Source organism: Gambusia affinis, linkage group LG04 (genome assembly GCF_019740435.1).
Source record: "Gambusia affinis linkage group LG04, SWU_Gaff_1.0, whole genome shotgun sequence".
Classification (NCBI taxonomy): Eukaryota; Metazoa; Chordata; class Actinopteri; order Cyprinodontiformes; family Poeciliidae; genus Gambusia; species Gambusia affinis.
The window spans coordinates 2,554,852-2,576,290 of record NC_057871.1 but is presented as its reverse complement, the minus strand read 5'-3'; the positions used below and the strand labels follow the sequence as shown (position 1 = coordinate 2,576,290).

General features: G+C 40.0%; 1 protein-coding gene and 1 long non-coding RNA gene across 5 annotated transcripts in view; both read left to right on the top strand.

The window, feature by feature from the left end:
• Positions 1–21,439, top strand: part of bnc2 (basonuclin 2) — a 214,697-nt gene that overhangs the window by 46,447 nt on the left and 146,811 nt on the right. The window lies entirely within an intron of this gene.
• LOC122829105 lies at positions 190–4,536 on the top strand. Its single transcript, XR_006370327.1, has 4 exons — positions 190–261; positions 3,435–3,544; positions 3,915–4,015; positions 4,193–4,536. It is a non-coding gene; the product is annotated as an uncharacterized LOC122829105 (long non-coding RNA).

The window sequence follows — 21,439 nt, the reverse complement described above, 5'->3', positions numbered from 1 at the left end:
TACCAAGTGGAGGGATTTTTTCCCCCCTCTGTTTTATTCAGTTTTCACTTTTTTGTGGGGAAGAGTGGTGAAACAAACCTCTCAGGTCACTCAGCAGGTTGTTGCTCGGTAACCAAAGAAGGAGTGAGTTGCCAGGTAACGAAAGAGTGAGCGAGTTAGTTACTGAGCTTAGCTTAGCTAGCTGTGAGAAGTTGAAGCCTTTTTTCTACCTACCTCTCCCAGAATCCTGTGCAGTTTTTTTTTATTTTTTTTTTATCAGAGGTCAGTCAATAATCTGCATATTGAATATTGAAAATACTATCAGCTGGATTATCTATTGATATTGATCATGTGTATATAAATACGTTCAGTGTTTTCCTTTCTTTCTACTGTCGTACTGAAAAGCTGTGAGTTAATTTTGTGGTATTTCAAGCACACTAAGATATTACAGTAGAAACTAGTCCAGCAGTACTTGGTAAGATTTTGTTTTTCAGTGTGGTGCCTCATCTTTGTCCCACTCTTGTCCAGTTTTGTCATTTTCTGAAGTGTTTTCTGCACAATGCAATCAGCCAAAGTCCAAACAGACTTTTAAAGTGCATCCAGAACGCATGAAAAAGCTTTGATTAGGACAATTTGATGACCTGAAAACCAAAGATAATTTTAAAATGTTATGGTTCATAGCCGTAAAAACCAACAAGGTTTGTGCTTCTCTTCAACAGACCTGTATTGTGAGGCGCATTAAGAATCTGAAACGTGATCAAAAGGCTTTTGTTTCTGGAAAACTTCAGACGCCGTCGTGTTTCCCGTGTGTTTGGGGCAAACGTTAGAGACGAGCGCTACCCTCCCGCTCCGTCTTCCCTTTCAAGCCAATTAGACGTGTCCTTTAGAAGAGGTTTGGGAGTGTATGTTGAACATCAGCAGCTTTCATTGTTGAAAGGCGCATCTCAAATTAGCGCGCCCCCCTCCCTGACTCTGTACCCGCCGTGTTCCCCCCTGTGAAGACGCACCGGCCCCCGGGGCCCTGAAACGTCTCCACAGGCTGGAAATTGAATCAAACAGCATCAATCAGGACACCTTTTTTCTGTTCTGCTCCTGTGTTTGGGGTTTCTACGCAACCTGCCAAGTTTTTATATTCAGCACAATTGGAAATGAAGTGAAATGAGAGAAGGATGAAGGGGTTTTAGTCATCTTAGTGCCTTTAATCAGCATTCCCTCAAAGTCAGATTGCTGTGGACACTTTTTTTTTTTTTTTTTTACCAAGAATTGACTCAGTATCTTATAAACTCCATGCTGCTCACACACACACTGAAACACACACACACGGCTATATTATTATCCTCCTCTTCTGTGGCTCTCTGCTGTAAAATGAGTTTGCCCCAACTCCATTAAAACCCGCGCCAGCCTTTCCCCTGACGCTGCTGCCCTATTTGCATGTGCTAGTGAGCCACTCCGCCGAATGAAGGATCTCCTCTCTTCCTCCTCTCCTCCTCCTCGCTGTCCCACTGGAGCGCACAATAAGTGGGCAGATGACATTCACAGGGAAAGACTGCAATAAAGTGACTCTCCTCCTGGCTTCTTCTTCTTCTTCTCCCCCCCAGCCCTCTGTGTGCCACTGCATCAGAGGCAGGGAGAGGATATTGCAAATGACACGACCCAATCAGCTGCAAATGGGCGCTAATTTGATTGACATCTGGGCCGCTGTCACAAAAAAAGCCGCTTTTCAAGTAAATCACTTCTTGTCCGTTGGGTCCTCCCTGCTTGTCCCTGTCTCCCGTTTCTCCACTCTTCCTCCTCCCCCCGCCCTCCTCTTCCTCCGCCCGCCACCGACCGACTCGCCAGATTCTAATTGCGTGTGTCCTTCCTCTCAGTGCAATTTTCCCATTACCGCCACAAGAGCAGCCGCACAGCTCATCCCAACTGAGGTTGTCTCCTGAATATGCACCTCCAGGTTTTTAACCCTTCGCTTGCCTCCTGTGATCACACAGTGGAGCGATAGATGCTTTTTAATCTTTTTTCTAAATGAGGTCAAATCGTTTAAAAAATTTAAGTTACAGTATGCAACTTTCATAAAACATGTATTTTTAAAATGTATTTGTCGAAACTGTCACTATGTAGTGTGCCGTCTGACCTCTACCAGTGCTAGAAACAACCAATCAGAGCGAGGAGGGCGGGTTTTAGTGCTGTCAATCACTTTTCCTGTGGCGATGCTCATCCTTCCTCTTCTTCCCGTTGCTCTCTCCTATGCTGCAGCTAGCATTAGACCTGTCAATAAGTAATAAATCAATTAATCGCACAAATTAAAACTCATTTCAATTTCCTTTATTTGTCATTTTCTCATTTTTTTAAATCAAAAACTGAATGATAAAGTCTTCAGTCTGCTGGTTTGGTCTCAACTAACTCTTGTTTTTCCAATAACATTTTATTTATTTTTGATATTTAAATTGTCTTCCAGTTTCATCAGAATTTAAAGTTTATTGATCTTTGAGAATGGGTTTTGGCTTTATGTCATTACCATCATTATGTTACCTGAAAATTGTCTCAAAACAACAATATTATTGTTTATCACAATAATCTTTGGGACAATTCATCATCCAGTAATATAATGTACTAAATTTGTACTTAAGTACATCCATGGTTGTGTTTAAATAAACGTTTTAAGTCAATTCAGTGATGATTTTATGTAGCATCTTTCTTTGTATCCATTGCTAGCTAAAGAAAAAAACGCAAATAGTTTAGATTTTAACCTAACAAATTGATAATAAAAATGAGTTTCATAAATGTGAAAACTAAAATTCTTCCTTTTTGTCTCTTTTCCATGTGTTCTTCCTCTGCTCTGACATCCATGAAGGTAAGCTTCTGTTTTTCTGTCTTAAAGCAAACTCAACAATTTAACTTGGGTTTTTAAAAAGTTTTTTTTTTTTTTTTGTGCAATGCCACTATTTTCACAATTACAAACACTTGACAGGTAAGATATTGGGTAGTTTGGAATATCAGGGGTAAATCTCATGAAGTAATCAGGCTTTGGTTCTTCTCTTCACCAGAATGTCTGAAATTATACCGATTATTAAAGAATATTTAGAGCAGAGGTTGTGCTAGACTTTTTAATTTTCTGTCATTTTGACTGATGGGGTAAAAAATATCAATTCTTACCCATCAATTTTAAAAGGAAAATAATAACATATTCAGTAGTATTTCATTTTACTACATCGTACAATCACATCAGGCATCACGCTGCATGTAACCTTTTCTCCTCATTGACCAAAATCCACTGACTTTCGTTGTAGTAGCTACACACAAACAATCAAATTAATTAAACAAATGAACTTAAATGTTGCGATATTCTCCTGCTGTGGTCTGGACCCACAGCCTCACTTCCTCCTGGTTCACATGGACCTGGATTGCATGTGAGGTTTTGGACATTTGCCTTGCATGAAGACTCTGATGTTGATCTGCAGAATGAATCCTCCTGCTGGTTCTGCTGCCAAGTTGAAGACTGGAATTACAAACACCACTTCAGGCAAAGTTTTGAAATCAGGGAACATTTCTCCAATTAAAGTGATCAGAGGTCAGCAAGACTCTCTAAGCGAGACGTTTTCCAATCCCATAAGCAATTTAGAGTGGCGTAGTTAAAGCAGGGACTTGAATCTGATTCAGAAAATATTATTGTGCTTGAAAACCCTCTACACTGCAAAAACACAAAAGTAGTTTTAGTCTAGTTTCTATCGCGAATGTCTTGGTACACTTGAAATAAGACTAAACTAATTTACAATTAACTTTTCAGCAAGAAACAGTAGACTGTCTAGAAGTTATGTGTAAAAGGGGGAATGTAGTTTTTCACTGTTCTGTAGCAGACATTTGTTCCTCGTTTAGATTATTTACAGTATGTTGAATCATTCCCACTTTTTTTAAACCTCGGTTCTTGTGCTTCCCTCAAGGTCTTTTAAAGTTTTTGGACTTCAGTGGTTTCTCAAATAAACATGTCAGCATATTGTATAACTCATGGAAAAAGAATGAAGGACAAAAGTTGAACTATCAGGTGTGAAAATTATCTACGACTTAAACTCTGGACTCTGTTATCTAGAGTGAATCTTCCTCTTCACACACAGCTCTATTTTAAGGCTGCTGTGGACTGAAAGTGATATTTTGCATGGGTTTGATTAATATCCCACTGATGCTGGGTTAAATAATTCCTGAAACTAAACTGTCTTCTCAGTTCTGCATCACTGATCATCTTCTTCTCACCAACCTTTCTTCATCTGAAAGCACTGGGCGGAGACGAAGCGGCATGCTTCACTGCCTTCTTTCCAACATGTCAGGTCAATATCGGACCATCTCATAATTCCAGACTCATAATTGCAACAGAGGAAGACCTGTGGCTCAAATAACTGATGAGAGATTGCGATGGATTATCATCAGAACTCGACCGCAGAACCTTAATACTAAACCTGCTAGGAGGGGAAACGTGTCCTGGATTCTTCTGTTCTTTGATTTCCAAAAACAGAATGAACTACTTTGTCTTATGTAAATAAAACTTAACTGTGTTCATTTTGTGACTAACCCAGCTGTCTCGTTGGGCTGGATACCTGTAAGTACTCTGCGCCTGTAGCGCCTATTAGCCGCTAAAGCTAGTGACTGGAACCTGCAGGCGCCATTACTATACTATACAAAAACACATTGTTCAGATGCATGAATGTGTCACCAAAATGGTCACAGCACCCTTATTTCTTATCCAATTTCCTTATCCAATTTCAGAGTTTTAAAATGTAAAATATGTACATTCCTTGGACATAAATCTGTAAACGGTTTGTTTTTTGTCAAGATGGAAGAGATGACTAAACAAATTTCTCTTTTATAGTGGACAGTTACTAAAATTGCCACTCTAAGCACCATAACTTCTTTAATACTTAGAAACATTTCATCTTGTTTGGAATATCGGAACGTTCTTCATACAAAGGAGGAAATTAGTCCATTTTTTATTTTTTATTGAACCTTTAGAAATTACAGCGGCTGTGGTGAGCAAAGGGAAAACAACCCAGAGCAACAACTCCAAACCTCTCGTATTTGTTTTTGTTTTTGTTTTGCGTTCTGTGTCTTCTGCCTTACTACCCATGCACACCCGTTGCCGTGGCAACCGACTGACAACGGCTCCACTAGCCAACAGAGCAGAAATTACATTCAAATATATCAGGAAAAAAATATATATCCTTATACAAATCCAAAACAAAGAACAGTAAATTCTGCCTGTTACTGTTTTATGTTTGGTATTTATTTTGTGATTATTAATAAGTGATTGCCTGAACACTGATAATCACTAATAAGTGATTGCCTGCTCTACTACTGACCCGTCAAAGCTGGTGTGTGTGTCGACTTGTTTTTGTGTTAGCCAAACTGAAACACACCAACCTGAGCAGCACGTCTACATGTGAAGGTTTTCACAGTTAACTGACCTACTTCCCTCTTCCTTGCTATTTTTTTTCTCAGAACTTTTACCTAAACTGTGAAATGTGATACTCATGGACGTTGCTATCCAGTTGTCGTAATGTTGACCATTAACAGCCAAGCACTGAGTACCAAGGAGTGTTGGTCGAGTTTTCAGTGCAAATATTTGGGTACACTGGAAATGAGACAAAATTAATTTACAAGTAACTTTTCAGGAAGACATAGGAGATTGTTCTAAGTCAATGATTCTTTAATGTTAATAAAAAATTATTAGTTCCACTGGCAAATTTTTTCACTTATACCAAGACTTTGTTCCCATCAGTGAAATAATCTGGCAGTGGAACTAGTAATTTTTCATCATCATCAAATAATTATTGACTTAAAACAAAGTCAATATCTCAGTGAAAATGTCCATGTGAGTTAGTACACTGGAAGTAAGATTAAAGTAAGACATTTGCACGAACTAGACCAAAATTATTTGGTCAAATTTTGTGTTTTTGCAGCGAATGGCTCATGTGTGACACATGATGTCCACTCCAGTAACGTCTGAACATCCATATTGTCTGATGAACCCAACAGATCCCCTCACCACTTTGGATGCACCTAGAAATCCAGTCCATGTTGTTTAGAAAGTCGGTAGTAAGTTGGACTTTCTAGGCTACATGGAAGAAAACATCTTTATTTACTCACCTGCAGCTTTAAATCTGGATTTTCTTTTCTCCAGTCGTTTTTGGGAAGCTGGAAGGGATAAATCTAGGAAGTGAACGAGTGAGTAAACATTGCTGTCCATTAGTCAGCTGCTGTGATCATCTAAAAGAGTCACCCTTGGCCCCTAATGGCTTTTCTGCTATAATTGCTCCACTAGCTCCCCTGTTCCCATTCACTGCTGGATGACATACGTTTGCTCCAGCCGTCGCTGCGCATGTCCACATCCTAGTTCTAGTCAAAGCACCGCAGAGGGGCATTGTGCCTCCCACATGTTGCTCTAATAAAGAGACTCCAGGTAAAGATTCAGAAAAGAAAGAGCTTTTTTCCCCCCTCTGTGTCTTCCCAGCACTCTGCCATATTTCTCCAGCCGTCTCCTCTGCTCTCTTGGCTGAAACCTTTATCAATATAGAAAGTAAGACGTATTCCTGGGCCACGTCTCCAAAGCGCAGAAGGACTTCTAATGTTTTGGATGAGCCAAATGTTGGGGAGTCCATTCAGCTTTCTTGAGGAAGTTCTGACCCTTTTGCTCAGCACGGTGCGGAGAAAAAGCCGCTCTTCTCGTGTCGCTCTCACTCTCAGGTTTCCTCTGCTTGTGGTGTGTGAGAGCGACAGAGTGAGAGACGGGAGGGATGAATGGAGAGTCTCACAGGTCCTCCAACTCAGCCCAGGTTAATGGAAACCATTATCAAACACAGCCACTCAGTCTGTACAATCAGAGTCTCTCTCAGAGGGAGGCACTTTGTCACTCACACACACTCTCACACACACTCACCGCCGCGCTGTCCATTCCCTCTGCAGCTGCGTCTCGCTGCGTTCAGGAAACAATAATTGTTTTATCGTGAGACAAAAACTGTTAGCCAACATGTTGGAGTCTTTCTCCAGAACGAGAAACGTCTTCCACACCGAGCAGCTGCAGTGACGCACACCGTTAGAGAGAGAGCAGAGGAAGCATTTCAGCGGCATTCATGTGATTTTACGGTACGGTCGATCAATCAATTGAGTTTATTTGTGTTGCACATTTTAACAACAAGGCACTTCAAAGTGCTTTACCTCATAAAAACATCAAACGCGTCACACAGTCAACAGTTTGTCCAGTCAAAATCATCCATACACATTAGATATGTTCATCAATGCTCCAATAATTATCAGTCAAAAGTAACTTTAAACATGTGGGGTTTAGCCTTGATTTAAAGGAGCTCAGTGTTTCAGCTGTTGTGCAGTTTTCTAGAAGTTTGATCCAGATTTGTGGTTCATAGAAGCTGAATGCTGCTTCTCCATTTCTGGTTTTGGTTCTGAATATATTTGCACTAGAAACCAGATGAACAAGACCAGCTGCAGAATCAGTCCCTGTAGCTGGTTCCAGTCTGAGGGAGAAGCAAACTGGAAGGACATTTTCCACGATAAAACAAATTTTCTTTTAGGAAAAGTTTTTAAAATAAGTGCAAAAAATAATCACCTGACACCAGAAGAGAAGAGATGTGGCTGTAGTGAGAAAAAGATTTATTTTCATCACAATTTTAGGAAAAAAATCAACTGAAAACCTGCAAATGTTTCCCAGAAGTAATTTTTCACCTCATCTTGGTTTGAGTTTTTTTAATATAAATGTCTTTAGTGTTGTTATCTGAACTATTCTGAAAAACTGAAATAAAAAACTTTCTTAAACTCAGAGGAGGAATGAAGTGACGTCTGGACTGAATTGGTTTGTTTAGCATGTTTGTGAAATTCAGTCTCTTCATCCAGTTCTCCAATGGTAACCAGCACCTTCTGCTGCTCTCTCTCTGTGTGTGTGTGTGTGTGTGTGTGTGTGTGTGTGTGTGTGTGTGTGTGTGTGTGTGTGTGTGTGTGTGGCTTTTGTTGATACTGTCTCAATCAGAGAGGAGTGGACCCATCACAAAGCCACAGTATTTCTGTGTAAACACACAGCCGGAGCAGTAACCCCGTGTTCCCCTGTAAACTGTTTACAGCGCCTTCGCTCCCCTTCATGCAGACGCAGGCCAACGCGTCAGTGTTGTGTTCAGCTAATCCCACTGTTTGGCCTCTCTTGGCAGCGTCTTGCATGGCCGCGTAGCCGCATGCGTCCCACGCTTCCAGGATGTGCCGTCCTGCATTCACGGCGTGTTTGGGTTCCGTCTCTGCTCCGCTCCAGCCTCTTTTGTTTAGCCACGCTTGTTTTCTCGTCGCTCTCGCCCTAATTGAAACTGACCCGGCTGACTTTGCAGGCCTCGCGGCGAGCGCGCCCAACGCAGACCCCCTGACTGCGAGGCCTGCGCCGCGCGGTTTTGGCTTTGTGCGGTAACGGCCCAAGGTAGGAAACGATGTGTGGATAAAATGTGCTCCGATGTCCTTTTTTCTTTCTTTCACACCACAAACTTCCCAAACACTCCATGCAGAAACACCAGCGGTTTCATGATTCGTTTTTTACTCCAGCATGTTTGTCTTATCCTAAAGAAATTACATTTTGTGATAAAACCTTTTCTTGTTTTGTTTTTTTAACATCTAATAGATGTGAGATTTGAGGGGAATTTCTTCTCACATTTCCTCAGAGTCGCTCAGTGCTGCCAAACAGCCCGACGTCCTGCCAACTGGAGCACCTAAATAACGGCTATCAGAGGAAAAACTGACGTTCAGTGCCTGCTTTATGTTTTCATGATGGGAAAAAGGAGGATTTTTCTTAATAAACTCTGTGTGGTCTACTTGTTTTTTATCAATAGTTCAAGTTGTGATTTTTTGTTTTGTTTTTACATGATCAAAATAGTCAACTACTTCATTATGTGAAGCTTTGAAACTCTGCATATTATTTCAAATAGTTGCATTTTTATACTTTCTTTAAATATGGTTTGATGAATATTTTGATAAGTGAGCAGAATATAAATGTCACGACAGTAACTTTTGCTTTTCTGCTCTAAGGAGTCCAAAAGAAGCCAAACATTTTCACTCATTTAGTTAAGATGGAAATCAGCTTCTAAATCAATAATTTGCCTCACAATGATTTATTTTCCGTTTGCAAGTAGTTATTGTCCTTTATTTCTTCATCTACTTCAAACGTCTTTCTCTTTATGGAAAAATAAATCCTGGTGTGGAACAAGAAGTCAGTTAAAATACAGTCAGTGTTGTTTCTGAAATTGTGAAAATGTTTTCCAGTTCTCAAGTCTTGAGATTTTATTCGGACGTTTCCTAACAGATTGAACCTCAACGGCCGTTTCTGCAGCTGTGAGTCAATATTATAACCCACTTCAGGCAGAGCTGATAGATTTTACAAAACAAAATACAGTTTCAAAACTGCACCACTGCATAATGCTGCCACCACCATGCTGTGCAGTTGGTGCTGGCAGCATTTGTTTTGAAAGCCACAACTTTTAATCTTTCAGTCATAGTTTGTGTCACTTTGACCCAAAAGCTAAATGATTATTTTGTCTGACTATCAAACGTTTCTACAGAAGGTGTTTGGCTTGTCAGATTTTAATTTTTAGAGTTTCTTTGGTCAACACCACTGGGCCAAAAGTGAAGAGAAACTGGTTTCTTCCACTTTACCAGCGTTTACTTTGTATTTACTTACATTGTATTTTGTAATATAGTTTGATGTAATGACATTGGAATCTGCAGAAATAATACATCAAATTTTTATAGATCGTTTCAGACTCTCTATATCTGCAGATGAATTTCTGAGCTCTTGTAAATCTACTATTCCCTACAGAAAAGGATTAGAGTCTCTAAAAAGGAAAAAGAGTTCTGACTTTTTTTTCTCAGAATTTTTTCCCCCAAATTCTAACTTTAATTTCAGAATACGGACTTTTTTTGTTGAATTTTAAGTTTGTAACATTTTCCTTCCTACCGTTAAATTACACAAAGTTAGATGAACAACAACAACAGTTTGCATTGGTTAATATAATGTGAGGGATCTTCAGAGTACATGACCAGATCAAGCCTCATATTTTATTATATACATACTTCTAGTGACTCAAATTCTTTTCCTTTTTAGATCCTCATTGTTCCTTTTACTTTCCCACTGAGTGCTGCCAAACAAATCCCTTTTATTCAGCCATAGGGAAGCTATCAGCTGCTCTCAGTCGTGATCAGCGTTGAGGAGTTGGTGGGCGTTGGTCTTAAGTGAAAATGTTCTCTAGAACCTTCAGCACCACTTACTAAATGTCGGTGCACCTAAACTGTTAATGGAAAAGATAAAATTAAGGTTTCATTGTTTCAAAAGAATCTGATATGAGCAGCTTCTATGTATCAGTGAAAATTTTTTGACTGTTTTGGAGTCAGAAAAGGCGACAGAGCAAAAGAAATAAACCCTGTTTGTTTTCTGTTAACTTGTGCAGCTCTGTGTGTGCGTGTGTGTGTGTGTGTGTGTGTGTGTGTGTGTGTGTGTGTAGAATGCCGTGAAGAGTGTGTGATGTGATCAGACGAATCTCCCCTGCACTCCAGTGGCCCCGGCATCATTACCTGCGCGGCTGCTGTATGCTTCCCCTATCTGATGCAGTGACAGCCACCCCTATAGAACCACACATCCTGTTCATCTGCACGCCCTGCACCAATCTGCAGCAGCGGCCCCCAGGAGCCCCGTTCAGAACCCCGGTGGCGGCCAGCGGGAATATTAGGACTGATGGTTGTTTTCAATCAAACGTCTGGCGTTCTGCAGTGTTTAACGTTCACTTTCTGTAACGAAATCCGGGACTCCCAAAAGAACAAATGAAGTCAGGAGAGGGCAGTCAAGTTCTTCTGCTTCTGCTGTTTTCCAGCTTCCAGACACACACCTGTGCAGCCGACATACTGTACGTGTGCACGCTTGTTCGCTGGAAATCTTCAGCCCCACATGCCTCTGATTTGTGAGCCGAGCCGATTCGGTCCTACAGGCCCACAATCATTAAACTTACGGCTCAGGTGGGAGCCGCGGCTGTACGTTGAAGTGTGTGTCTGTGTGTGTGTGTGGTAAGCGCTGTAACCTCATTCGTTTTAGTGGCTGTCGCACCTTTTCAACTCGCCATGTTAACGTTCTCGAGTGGTCTCGCTCACATTAACGCTTTGAACCTGGAGCACTCGCACACGGTCCATCTGCTGCTTAAACTCCACCAGAACCCAGTAAAGTTAGGAGTCGGTTTTATGTAGTCGGCTGTTTTCAGGGCCGTGTGAGCCTGCGCCGTTTATGCACCTGGTCTAATGACTGTTATAAATTGTTTGATTCACTCACTGAAAAAAGAGAAAGGACCAACTTGAGAAAATTCTGTGCATTTGTCGCATGTAATCGAATTAACCTTGTCAAACTTACTTTAGTTACAACTTAAAAAACTGAACTGGATGAATTTATTTTGATTTCTTGTGGCCAGTTATTTTTGTACTTCCCATTGTGTTTCTACTGCTTCTTAAATCAGCCATGTGCTTAAAAATCCTCCCCGCTGTTTTTGTGCCAATGACTTGATGTTTTTTGGTGTCTGGAAAAAAAGCCATTTCAAAAACCTCATAAATCAGCAGGCGCTGTCCGTCACCTAGCAACCCCAGTGAACTCCAGCTCATTGCCTAGCAACCCCAGCAGAGTTCCCCCTGCTACCTAGCAACAGAGCAACGAGCTCCAGCACGTTTGGGACTCAGTCAGCTGGTTTTATCTCTGTATGTACAATGGCTGCTAGAAAAGACAACTGTTTTTTTGTCAACTTACCATCCAGAAACCACTTGCTGTGTTCTTGTTGTTGTGCAGTAGGCTCCACTTTTGCTTTTCAAAGATGTATTGTTGTATAATTGCACATCTGTTTGCAGCTGGGTGTTAACGTTGGATTAGGGGCGTGGCCAGCAGTTTATTGGGATTTAAAGTGACAAGACGCCCTAAAACAGCTCAAAACAGACAAAACTGAGCAGACAGAAATCTCATTATCTAAGAACTAAACTATTTTGTGCAAAAAATGTAATGAACATTTTTTTGTGTCGCCCATAGAAAGAAGCACAGTTGGTCAAATTGAATGCAGTATATTTAAGTTGGATCACCTGTTTTCTTTTTTCAGTGCAGCATCCCTCTCTGCATTTCTCCGTCTTTAAGTATTGGCCAATTTATGACATGTCTGCATTAAAGTGAAGAGATTCTCTTTATTTATTTACTTTTTTCATGACATGGGAGGCTAGTATACAGGGGTTCAGTGTAGCTCAGCCATGTGTGTCTCCATATGTTGACTGCTGAATGTTTTCTTTTGGCAGTGGAGCAGAGGATGACTGTTGCAGTCTTTTTAAATCCCACTTCTATTAATCATGACTGTCTGTGGGCGCGAATGTGTCTCTGGGAAAAGATGGAAATAATACGATGAGAGCCCCGCATGCTCATAATGCAGATATACAGGATGCATACATAATGATAGTTTGTATTTATACTCAACTCTGTTGCAAAATGCTGCTCAGAAATTATAAAATGAGAAAAAGTGTTTAATTTGACCATTTAATAAATTATTAGATCTTTAAAGTTTATAGTTCTGATATTACTAAACTTGCACAAAACTTTTGTGTTACACAAAAGTGTCCAATCCAAACTTTTTTTTCCATTTTATTTATTTTTGGCAAATTCACCAATGCCACACTTTCTGAGATCCACATTAATTTACTTTTACTATAAACAAATATAGAAGCAGTTATGACACATTATGGCATTGATTTACTCAAAAAGAGCAGCAGCATTTGAATGTTAGATCAGATATTTCTTATTATTTCTGACGTCTGCAGCTGAACAAACTGTAAAATGTCTAAGTGGCACTGCGATACTAAAGATACAAATAATCTGGAGCAAAACAATTAGATAATATGATACAATTTTAAGTTTGGCTCCATAAAAATCACAGAAATCAACAAAAAATATAATTAATAAGACAATTTCATCCCATTTCACTTTGCAAGCACAGTCTTATTGTGTTCTTCGGGTCCAATAAATACAGAGTGTTTCCAAACTGCAGGAGTAATCTGGACGCTTATTACTGTGTTCAAATGGCCAAAACATAAATATTGAGCTGCCCTGAAAAGATGTTGTTATTTCAACTGATTACACCGAATCAAGGGCAAAAGTACAGGAAGTCATGACTCTAGAAAAAAAAAAGACATCAAAAAGCATGACTGAAAACCACATGCAGAAACATCCACGTTTCAGAAAAATAGTTTCATGACAAGAGAAATGAAACACTGCTGCTGTGCATGAGGCTTTCCACACAAAAACGTTCTCATTTCTCTCACCTGGTCTTTGAAAATACCAAAGATAAAACTCAGATAAACATTATAACATGTTATTATCCATCGTTTTACAGTGAGGAAGATGATTCACGAGTTAAAACATTTAAAAGTTGCTAGATGAAGGGCCAGCCCTGTGAATCTTTGCCTCATTTCACTCCTGCCAGAGTCCAGAAATGATTCATTATTCTTCTGAGGGTAGCTAACCCTGAAGCACTAATTATAAACATTAGTTATGCTAACGCTAAAGCATTTTTTGTTTGTTTTTTATGGCACATTTCAGCAACAAAGTGCTTTAAATAATAAAACGTTACAAAAGACAGTAAGCATTACATTTTTTCAAGTGCCACCGTTGCTCATCAAAATGTTGGTCCATGTTCCAGTTATTATGATTATAAATCAACTTTAAACAGCTGTTTTTATTTAGTCTAGATTTAAAGGAACTCAGTGTTTCAGCTGTTTTATAGTTTTCTGAACGTTTGTTGGTGAACAGAAGCTGAATGCTGCTTCTCCATGTTTGGTTCTGGTTCTGGTACTGGGGATGCAGAGCAGAACCAGAAGACCTGAGGGTTCTGGAAGGCTGATAGAACAGGAGCAGATCTGGTGATTTATAAACTAGAACTGAATTTTAAAGTCTATTCTCTGAGCTCCACGCAGCCAGTGGAAGGACTGTGGAACTGGGTGATGTGCTCCACCTTCCTGGTTTTAGTCAGAACGCCAGCTGCAGCACTCTGGAACAGCTGCAGCTGGAGGATTGATTTGATCAATGCGACTAAAGATAAATGCATGAACAGAGTTGCGCAGTAATTAGTTACTTGAGTAACTTTATTTTAAGGAGTATTTTTACTATGCTATACGTTTTACTTTTACATGAATATTATGAAGTAATTCTATTATAAAGTAATTCTGTTATTTCCACTCACTGAATATCAAAACATTCTCCACATACAGACACACCTGCAGTTTTTATTAAAGTTTCATCAGTTTCTTATTGAAAAAAACTCATTTGGAAAAAAGTTGTTTGATTTTGTTATTTTTATTAATTATTGTAATTTTGGTCCTTAAAAATATCAAAACTTTGAATTAACTTTATATTTTGGTCTTCTTGTGATTATGTAATTTTTAAATATTAAATGATTGATAATTTGATCAGTTACTCAGTATTTCAGTAGATTTCTTACCAAATATACTTTTTTTCTCTTACTTGAGAAATTTCTTGCTACTTTTTACTTTATTGAAGCAGCACTATTCTTGCGTACAGTTTGTGGATATTCTGCCACCTCTTTCCATGGATGAGTTTCCCTAGATCTTGCTGTGACATTAGTCCTCTAATCCTGGAAATGTTCTTCAGGTGATGGAAGGCTGACTTTGTAACCATCTTAATGTGGCTCTGAATGTTGGACCCAGATTTTGGGCCTGATAATTGATTTCTAAAAGAAGCTGTTTGCATTGGGTTTTGTGCCGGTATGAATACTGTTGCATGGCTCCCTGTCTCCATGTGTGAGTGAGTGAGTGTGACCATGGACCAATGCTATATGGAAGCAATTACTGGCAGCAAGAGCCCTCAGACACCCACCGAGCCTCTCACTTTGGGCCAAGCGGAATGCACCTCCCTCCCCCTTTTCTTCCTCTTTCTGTTTCCGTCTGTCTGTTTTACTACCTTTCTTTTCTTCTTCTTTGTGTTTTTTCTGCCTGTTGCACCAAATTGTTTTCGTATGAGCGCTGTCAGAGGGATACGGTGAACCCCCTTTCAATGCTGTATTTTAATTCCAATCACACATTTCCAATTTGTGCAAACAAGCCCTGGAAATACCAGAACTAATTAGAGTAAATGTGATGTGTTTTTATGAGGGGGGGTCATGTCATGGGTTTGGGTTGGATATGAGCTGTCGTTCTTTACATTAAGTGCTGTTCTGCACATGTGCCTCTTTGTTTAATAGTTTAAAAAGTTAAAAGTTGGCAGCCAGTGGTGACAGGACTGCAATTTTTGGGGTTTGGCAGAACTCTACCCCCCCCTCTCTCTTTACGGTCAAGGAAAACTCAATGAGGGAACTTCGTCTACCTCGCCAGCCGTCTCTCCTCCTCTGTTTGTGGGAACTGAGAAGCTGCCATGTGTATATCCCTCCAAACGGACTCTAAATGAGATAAATAAGTTCAGACTAAATTGGCAGCTGCCGTCCATAGCCATTATTCTTTTCCTAATGTCTCTCCCCGTTGGAGTGGAGGAAGACTTGGCCTGCGCCGGAGTAGCGTGGGGTGTGGCGCGGCGGCCCGTTCCAACACAAAGAAGTGACTGACGAATGATGGCAGCCAGAGTTTACTCGTCGGGTTCCTTCGGCGCGCACGCCGACCCCCGTCCTCCTCAAACAGTTTGTCTCTCTCTCCGCACTCCTCCAGAACTTGGACCGCGACACGGCCTCGCATTCCCTTCACATGAGTCCTAGCGTGGCGAGTCAGCAGAAGGACCCCAGATTGCGCTGGCCGCAACGCCGCCTGAGTCGTTTGGGAGCGTGCCTGGGCCCTCCATCTCGGTAACCTTGGTTTGCCCCCTCTGTTTGTGAATTCCTGTCGCTCCAATAGGACCGCACTGTCCCCGGTAACGCACTTTCAGGCAAGAGGGGCTGTGGGAAAGTGAAAGGAAATGAAAAAAGTTAGCTTAACGTGTGCTTTTCCTACAACACTGCAAAAACACAAAATCTTACCAAGTAACTCTGGTTTAGTTTCTAGTGCAAATGTCTTAGAATACCAGAAGTAAGATAAAACTAACTGAAAGCACAGGTTAATAGTTTTAAGTTTTTCATTATAGGACAGTTTTATTACATTGTGACTCTTTGTTTGTCTAACTCAGTTAGTTTGTTGCTAGTTTTTACAAGTGATTATTAGTCATTGTTTAGTTTTAGTTTATGTTTTATTAGTTGTTGTAGTAGTTTTAATCTTTTTCATACTTTGGTTAATTTTTAAGTGCAGATTCAAAAATATCAAAATATTGTGTATACATCAATTGGATAATGAATATTCAACAGACGATAACATTTTCCAAAACTTTATTCAACTATTCTTGAACAACCAATTGCCGTTTTCTCCCAACTTTTTGTGTCACCAGTTATTGTTTTGTTGTAGTTATTGTTTAATTTCCAGTGTAATTCATTGGTTGTTTATTGTTTTGTTTTGCTGATTCTGCTTCCTTGTCTTTTCCGTTGGATTGAAATAAACCTGAACGGTTCCTCGTTGCTCTCTGCACGGAGGAGAGAAAACCTGATTTGATAGTTTTCTGTCGTCTTCTGATGAGAGCTGGGCCTCGATTGGCTCTGGAAGCCAAGCGAAGACGTGTGATTGGTTGAGAGGTCTCACTCATGCCATTTAGTGGCGGCGTTTTGTGTCTGCCAACACTCAGACTCTGGAGTGTTTAACCTTCACTGTTAGTTCTGCTGTCTAAGGAATTTCACAGGCTCAGTAATTCTCAGTTATGTCTTTGTCTCTCTTTTTATCCCGGCTTGTTTAAAATCGGTTATTTGCGGTGGGACACTGGATAGTTTACGGCACTGGAACAGCTTTATTATTCCAGGGTTTTGTGTCTGGTCTTTCAGCAAAAGGTTATGAGAGGCTTCCCTGGATTAAATTATCAGATTACTGACAACAGTATAAATATTAGTTGAATTTCATAAGACTAGCTTAAAGGATATTTTTAAGTTGCCATATATGGAAATAATCATAGATATGTCATCGAAGTGGGAGTAATGATTCGGTTTTGTGCAATAGTTTTGAGTCACTTTTGCCAACCATTTGTCCATTTTTTCCTACTCCAGAACATGCTGCACAATCATCAGAAAATGTACGGAAAAATGGCAAATAAAAAAAAAATCAATTAAGATCAAGTGTCCCAGTGGAAGGTAAACAAAATGATTGGTTGCTAAAAAGTTTTGCTCAATAGTTTCAACGGTTAGAGCATTTTAAAACAACAGCAGCTGTGACAAATGTCTGTAGAGACAAAATCAAAAATCATTCAAAGTTTTGAAAGGACAGAAAACAACAATAGAAACGGTAAACCACTATAATTGAAATAAGAGCTACAACTTACTTAAAAACAATGATTGGGTCAAACATTTCCCTTCATAGTTTTCTGTTTGGTCAGTTTCAGATTTAGAAAAGAACAAATTTCCAGTCTCACTGCAGCTCTGTGAAAAAACTGTCAGATCATCAATTTATTTCATCAAATTAGGAGCAAATACAAAGTTTTCAAGTAATGATTTCATTTCTTAAGGGAAAAAGCCGTCCAAGCCCACCTGGCCCCATGTGAAAGAGTAATTTGCCCCTAAACACAATATCTGGTTGTGCCAAGAACTGCCATCAGATGTTTGTGATAATTGGTAATGAGTCGTTTTTGCATTGCTGTGAAGGAATTTTTGCTCAATCTTCTTTGCAGAAGTGTTTTTAGAAGATTTTTATGAGCATGAATAATTTAAAGTCATGCTGCAACATTTCTATTAGATTTAAACCCAAAGTATGACTAAGCCACTCTGAAACCTTGCTGGTTTATTCGGATCATCGTCCAGCTCTGTAAGATAAGTGCTTACAAAGCTGAGGTCACAAAATGACGGCTGGGTGTTCTCCTGTTTCATTTGAGAGCAAAATTCAAGGTCCCATCCTAAATCTGAAGAAGCCAAGGAGATCCAAACCATCACACTGCTGTCACCATGTTTGACCATCAGCATGATGGTCCTGTGTCAGCTTCCTGTCAGATCAACAGGATACACAGCTTTCAAAGAACAGGTTCATCTTTTCACTTCACCAAATATTAGGTTTTGCTAACTAAAAAGTTAGTGTGCTAACACTAAAGCACTAATTGTAAATATTAGGTCAACTAACACTAGTGTTGGAGCTTTAGTTTAGTTGGTGCAGTGCTTTAGCTACCAATGCTAAAGCACTGCACCAACAGAAGCTAATGCTAAAGTACCAACTATACAAATTTCATTTGCCCTTAAAAGACTAAGTTTAATTTTGACATAATTTGCATGTTTTATAATACCCTTAGATATTGTATTTCTGTTTTCCACAGTCTGTTTTATTTTGTTCCTGATGTTTTTTCTTTGAAATGAAGTTATTGGAGGGAAGAAGAGTGAATGAGAGGAAACAAAACTGCTGTGTGCAGTCTTCACACACTTCAAAATAAGAGCATGAATAAAAACATCTAACTCCTTGACAAGTTCTTAAGTTGAAAACCAAAACATCAACACTGATGTTGAACTTTATTCAAAAGTTAAGTGCAATAAACGTTTCAAAAGTTAGCAAAAGCGCTAAATCCTTACAGAAAAATTAGCTATCCTATTAGCGTGTTAGCAGTAGTGGCTCAACACATCTAACTGTCCATTTATCCATTTTCTGTACCTCCTGGTTCCTAGCGGGGTCCGGAGGGGTTCTGGTCTCCAGCAGGACATTTTGGGGGAGCGGCGGGGTTCAGCCTGGACAGCATCTCACTACTTTAGGGTTTTTTAAACAGTCGACGGCCAAAACGTCAACACAGATTTTGTATTTTATTTGGAGGCTACGTGCACACAACGTTTTCAAAGTTAGCACAAATGCTAAAGCGCTCACTGAACAATGTGCTCATTGTTAGTACATTAGCTAATTAGCAAAGGTGCGCCCACCTCTGGTCTTGGGGATCAGGAACACGTCTTTTGGGTCGTTTTGTTGCAGTTCAGACCTCGTTTTTCATTTGACCCTCATTTTGCCCAGAAACTCTGCAGTTCTCTAGGTTTTGACTTTAGTTCTTTTACTTTTGGTCCACTTTCCACATCAACTTTATTTCTAATCTGTATTTTTTATTCCTTTATATTTGGCCATTTTACGTTCTGTTTATCTAGTTATTTACAGATACTGGTTATGATTTAATAAGAGAGGTCTGTACTGTTTAACATGAAGCCAGATTGGTTCATAGCATTAAAAAAGGCACTTTCTGCACTCTGTGATGTATTTACACAAAATGACTGATAATTATGGCCTTAAATGACACATTTAATTAGCAGCGAAGCTCCTGGAGCTCCAGCTGAGCTCCATGGTGACGCTGCTGTCAGTTCGGCCCTCGTTCCTCCCGCTGTCTGTTTGCTCGATGGTCCACTGTGTCACAGTGCTACTAATGGCCGCTGCTGAGCCAGCCACTTTCTAAATGACACCCTCCTCCACTCAATACAGCTGCCCTGCAGTTACACACGCCTCCGTTTTACTCTTCCTCCACTCTCAGCTCTTCCTCTCATGCGTCGAGGAAGAAAGGCTCCTGATGAAACGTCTCATGCATCACGTATCGCTGGCTGAGTGACTGACTGACAGCGTGTGACTGTCCGCTGGTAGCAGCGCTCACCAACATGATGATTTCCTCATTCATCATTTATTCCTCTCAGATGCTCTCACCCGACATCCCATCCCTTTCCTTTTAATCATCCTCATCTCCCCTTACTTATGTCTTTGCTGCAGAGTTCATTCAATGCAACATGGAGTTACCCAAAAAAAAAAAAAGTCAAATTGCTTTTGGCCTTTGACACGATTCCCGAATAGAAAAAAACATTAACTTGATCCTTTCTACGACCAGGTTAGAGCCACAAACAAAATATTGTTTTAGTTGTTTTTGCACCATCAGACTAACAGTATTAAATATGAAATCTACCAAATAACTTTCACTGTGGATAAAGTGCAGATTTACAAATCCTATGATAAGGAAAGGAAATAATAGTTTTGTAGTTATCTTTATATGCTAAGAACAATTTTCTATTTATTTATTTGGATTTTTACATAACAAACTGACAAACTAGAACTTTGGGATTAAAATCAAAGTTCTGAGGAAAAAAGTCAGAATTCTGTTAAGAAAATGACTTGAATTCAGACATTCTTCAATCTGATAACAAAAACTGAATTCTCACTTTTCTCAAAATTTCTGAAAAAAGTCGGAATTCTGAGATTAAAGTCAAAAATCTGAGAGAAAAATTCAGATATATTTTTTTAATCTTCTAGTTCTTTTTCTGATTTTTAGAAAAAAGTAAAAATTCTGGGAAAAAAAATCAGAATTCTGAAATAAAAGCCAGAAATCTGAGAAAAAAAATTGATATTTTTAAAATTCTTAGAAAGAAGTGTGAATTCTTTAATCAGAATTCGGAGATTAAAGTCAGAATATTTTTTCCCCAGTGGCCCTAATCCGCTTCCTTACAGGTTGAAAATGGTAATTGGATTAAACTGAATTATGCAATGTCAATACAAACAGACGAAAGGTTTCCGATTAATCGCATGCATTAACACATTGACGGCCCTGAAGGCCAACCCAAACCTTCATCCCTCCTACCTCCACTTCGCTCCCTGCCGGTTCCAGTCGGACCTAATGTAGCTCCAGTTTCTTTATGAAAACTGTCGCATTTGCTGCGACCGAACCATTCATCTTTCCCGCCTCCCTGCGAAGCGGACACACACGATCACAAACTTCTCCCCTAGAAGTTCAGCGGTTAATCAGCCAAGGGTTCCAGATCCGAAGAGATGGGTGTGTGATGGCAGCATTCTGGCAGCGGCCGCTCGTAACTGGATTGAGGTAATTATTCATTGGGAGAGTGATGCCTTCCGGGGGCTGAAGATTGATTAGGTTTGATACGCGACTCGGTGTAATCTGTCTTTGACCAGGGCTTCTGTCCAAATTGGCAGGAATAATAAAAAGGGAGAAAGTTATCCCCCCTCCAACCCAAAACAAAAAAAGGGAACGAAGGAAGATGGTGGGGCGGACAAAGGGAAGACGGAGACTTTGAGGCATATCGAGTCATTCCTCCAGTGCATCAAACGTAAACAACCAGTCCAACTCCGCCATGTTTACGTCTGAGCAACTTAAATGTTGCACATTTACTGTCTGATTTATTGGTTTTGAAGAGATTTCTCTGTATTCTCTTCTGTTTTTTGCTTTCGACCGGCTTGATTCTCACTTGTCTCGTTTTCCACGACTAAAGTGTGTCTTCGGTTAATCCTCCAGTGTGAGCGTGGCAGGACTTAAAAGGCTTTGATTAGGCCGCTGTGTCCCACAGCTCAGCTGGATGAAAACTCGTGACACACTCACAGAGCCTGTGCGTTCACCAGAGACCTCTCTTTGTGT